A 5,128-nucleotide genomic window follows, 5' to 3' on the forward strand; every position below is an offset into this window, starting at 1 on the left:
ATTTGCAGATCACACTATAAAAATAAACATCCTACATGTTTCATTTTAACTGGATAAATGAGAAGTAAACACTGACTGAACATTACACTTGAGTTGCTAGGAGACCAGTCGTTTTGTGATGTCACAGCTACTCAGGTTGAGAACCATTGTGATGGCCTAGCAGTTTATCTGTGCAGGCCTACCAAAGCAGCATTTGAAGATGCAGTGCTCAAAATCATGCAGAATAAAAAGGTAGCTGTAGATAAAGTTACTTTAGATGGCATATTTTTCTTCAGAAATTCAAGTTGTGTCTCATAAAGATGGACCAATTGGTTCAGGAAACCCCGGTAGATCTCTATTGTGTAATCAAACATTCCTTGTGGACTTGGACTTGAAGACTATGATTGAAGAAAATGCTGTTCAGTATTTGTCTGAAAGATCCTTGATTAAAAGACCATGTTACATACATTGTGTCTCTGAACCAGATGAAGATAATGATTTTCGTTCTCTGTCATTTCCAAGAAAACTCTGGAAAAAAGGTGCGAGTGACAAACTTAAATCCATCTGGTGGGGTGATAATGGACCTTCCATAGTGATTGATGAAGATGTCTTTAAGAAGAAGTTTTGGAAAGAAAGCCCCCTTTCAGAATATTTCAAATTGGAAGTATGAAAAATTTAGTTAGACAGCTTAACCTTTATGGGTTTGGTAAAGTGCAGCAGAATTTTCAAAGATCTGCTTGTCTAGTTGACTTTCTGGCAAAAGAAAAAGAAGTCTCTGTTTTAAGAAAGGTATACAGAAATTTTATATACCACTTGGTAACTTATATATAAAATTTTATTCTGTACATCATCCTATGGTAATATAAATGTTAAGATAGATTTTGAAAATTGTATTAAACTACTAAGGCTAAAATACTTTATTTTTTCTAAAAAATGAGGACAGTACCTTAAGAAGTCAAAATTATGAGAAACTTTGCTTGAAACTCTGAATCTTAACAGAAATCAAAATAAAGGTATTAATGCTGCTTTTAAAACGTGGCATAAACCATTACTGCAAATACTACCTTCTTAAATTTGATGACTATTCTATATAAATGTGTAGTTTCCAAACAAGAAACTTAAAAATATCGTCAGCAATGTTCATATTTTGATGATATTATCTTTGCATTGTAAACGTGAAATCTGAGGATTTACAGGTTAGGCTAATTTTTGGCTTGTATTTTGATTTAAAATATTACTAAAAATTTTCACCTTTGGTTGTAGCTGCAGTTCTATCATAATCCAAATTTTAAATGAGGCTGTCCCCAGATTTTACTTAGAGTAAATAGAAGAGTTGGGATTAAAAATGATTCTCTGGTATCTTCATTGGCTGAAGATTTCAAAAAGAAGCACTTTAAAGCAGGGGGTAATGTGGATAATCATAATTCTGGTTTTGTGGCTAACGCTAGTGGAGAAAGTGCTTTTTAACCTACTGCAAATTTTAACATGCCTCTAATAAGAAGGCCCTCTACCACCCAGATAATTGGTGATACAACTACCCTTATCAGAGGTGATTTTTCTCCTCCATCATCAAGGTCAGTTAGACCAACAGAACAAATTGCAGTGGATCAACGTGCTATTTTAAATGAGTTGACCACTGTCCACTGGCACTATCAATGTAGCTAAACTGAAGCAAATGGCCGTGTTGTGAACTTCATTACAACTAAATATTCTACTTCCCTGTACAGCACATTGTCTCCCATACAGAGCAATTATTTTGGACTGATGGTGGAGCCTTATACTTTTCCAAATACATATCACAACATATCTGCCAATGAAGGTCGTTTTTATAAACTTCAACCTGGGAGCAACCCACGGATTCTAGTGCCAGTGATAGCTGATACATCAGCTACCTCTCTTTCAAGGCCAACTCATCAGCCATCTTCAGTTTATGAACGTCATCCTAATTACAACTGATCTACCACAGGATTACCATATTATACAGATTAAAATGATGTTGAAAAATGTCGACAAATATCTGCCAATTTCTTGTTTGAATGATAAACATAGATGTGTAGCTGTATTTTCCTTTTATTTTTTAATAGAATTAAGAGTTAAATGGGGAGTAAGTTACCATTTAAAAAAAAAGAGATATTTGATATGATCATTTGATGAAACAATATGGGAGTAAATTTAAATAATTTCTTGTAAGGAAGAAGAGAAAATGGAAGAATTTGGAATAAGACTAAAACATGGAGAGTGGGAAAAGTACTAAATGGTTTCTGGTTCATACTGGAAAGTATTAAAAGTGTTAAGTTAGGATAGGTTGGAACAGGAGATAAATGCAGGTACCGGCCCAGGGATCATGGTCTCTATTATGTCATCCCTGGAATCATAAAGGTCACATGATGTAGTCTCAGATGGCACATTCAGCACTTGGTAGAATTTAAGAAGTAATTTTATCAATGGTCTTCTTTGCGCTGTTCTCAAAGCATTCGAATGGGTGCTTTCATTCCCTGCCCTCAAGATTCTACACTATATTTTATAGTCAATAATTTATATTGCTTTTCTGTTCCAGCCAAAGGCCAGCTTACATCCTCAGGGTGGCACTTAATGCTTTTCCAACTCTAAGCCCACAAACTCAACTTAGTTTAGTCAGTTCTTTATAAATTGGCATCTGACTACCTTGGCATATCTTAATGTTTCACTGTATCTGGAGATACATCCAGGCAAATGCTTGTCAACTATTTTAGCTCCAACCTCACCACTTTTGCTCCAGCTCATCCTTGGAAGTTGTGTGTCCTCCTTTTACCTACTTACACTTTTCCAGTCTCAGCACAGAAACCACCTCCTCCAGATGTTTTCTGTCTATCCCACTTTCCTTGTCTAACTTGTATACCAGCAAAGTAAGCAAAGCACATGCCAAAGGATGAATTTTACTATTTAGTGAACGAAAAATACATGTTGACTTTAAGCAAAATCTACTTTCCTGAAACAACAAAACTCTCATGGTTTTCAAAATATTTCGTTATGGTCTTTACTCTTCACCACAAACTAGTTCTTTTCATAGTCCAAGGACTAGTAACTCAAGAGAGTAAGTGGAAGTAGGTACAGGAGAAAAAGTATTATTTTCTTCTTAATTCATGCCTCCAGAGGCCTAAAGCATTCCATTCCCATTTGCTGGAATTTTTCCTGTCTCTTCATCACCCACCCACCCCAAAATAGCTGATTCTCTTCCCCTTAACAATAACTATACTGACTTCTAAATAATTTACTTCTTAGAATCAGAAATTTACACAGAAGAGACAGTGCCATTGCAAATATTTAATGTATGTTTATACACCCCACATAAATTGTGCCCCTTCTAACTTTCACACAGGAAGCATCTTAGAGGTACTAGCCTGTTGGTTGGAGTGGTCATATTCAGTAACCCAATTGCAATCTAAAATGTGTGGAGTAGGAGGAAGTGAGGGTAGTGGAATTAAAGATTTATCTAACTGCAAGAACACCAAATTTCTGCAGATATTAGAAATATAAAATATTCATGGAAGACTCTGACTTTTTCCCATTATTTTAAAATTAAAGGTGAAGCATTTTCAGAATGTGAAATGCCCTGAAATGCTGGAAAAATTGTAGGCAAGTTCAGGGAGCCTAAGGCTTCTGCTCATAATCATGCAGTCAGTGTCAGCTGATAAGACTGAAATGGCAAGATTCAGTCCTGAAAATGCGTCACCAGTTGTGAAGAAAGCCTTTGATAATCTGGAGAAAAGGCAAATGGGCCAGGGTAAGCTGTAGCAACATCCCACCAATATGAAATTTACCAAGAGAAGAAAATAGCCCACTTGCAGCAGGAGAACTTTGTCTGGACGGCAGTGGTTTTTCCTACAACAGAAATTTCAAGCTTTTAAGTTTGTGAGCTCAACTCTGACGGTGGCTATGTTTTTGCTTACATTAGCAGTCTGGGGTTCAGATGGGCTGGTTCAGCAGCTAGTTTCCAGCTCTCTTATCAGACAGTGGTTCTTACCACGATCATATTAACAAGGTTCTATAATGAAAAGTGAAAAGCTACAGTTTACTTTCAAAATTAGAAATCCTAAATAAGAATATTGTTTATTTGTCCATCTGTAGTATTCTACCTTGCAAAAGCTAGACTATTGGCAAAAGTAGAAAAGTAGTCTGGTGTTTGAAAACTATTATCTGAGACCTGCCCACTGAATTCTTCCCACTAAGTACAACAAATATGTCTACCATTGTGTGTGTGTGTGTGAAAATGGATTGTTAAGCAGCAACTGTTTGTCTTATTTGAGTCATCAGTGAATTATTCCTCTGCATCTAGCAGAATCTCTGTGAGTTAAGAGTTTCATTGAGCCACCAGATTTCCTTCCAATCAGGGATAGGTAGTTTTTATTTCTCCCAGTATACTAATTGTTACCTGTTCATTGAATCCCAAGCTGATATTAGGGCCATTATAATGAACCCTTGAATTGGACTGAGGTATATACATTTTCCTGTCCCCAGAGCCCAGCACAGGACTGTGTCTCCTTTTTAATTTAAGCTTATGTCTAATTTTTTTTGTCTTATTCTCATTGTTGACACAATTTATTATGGCTTTGAACAGCCGTTGTCTTATTTATAGCAACTAAGCCACTGACTTATTCCCGTTCAACTAGAAATTGCAATAACCTTTCTTTCCTTGGACTACCTGGAATAGAGTGAGCGTAGTCATCATTTTGAAAGCAGTCCTCAGTCCTAATAATGCAGAACCTTTACAGTTCTTTGCCCAGCACTTGAGCGAAAATGTTTGTTGTGGATCACAGGGATTATCCTCACATCCCCTGTTGCAACCATGAGAAAACACCACATTGTTATCCAAAATCAAGTCTTAGTCAGTATTGCATTCCCATTGCAAAACAGTTAAGAATTGTAGGAGTTCTGAGATTTTACCATGCTGAGATTTTTAGCAACCCAGCAGGTTCCTTTATTACAGATGCTGTCGTGGAGATGAGACTTTCGGTCAGAGACAGTGAACTTTATCACTCACAGCAAAAGCAGCCAGGGTTACCATTTGTTTCCATTCTCTAATCTTAGATGAATATACAGAGTGATATTTTGTTGCCTACAGAAGCAGTGGGCTTTTAACATGAAGAAAGTTTAAGGCATGACAAAACAC

The sequence above is a fragment of the Vicugna pacos genome, unplaced genomic scaffold (assembly GCF_048564905.1).
Source record: "Vicugna pacos unplaced genomic scaffold, VicPac4 scaffold_20, whole genome shotgun sequence".
Classification (NCBI taxonomy): Eukaryota; Metazoa; Chordata; class Mammalia; order Artiodactyla; family Camelidae; genus Vicugna; species Vicugna pacos.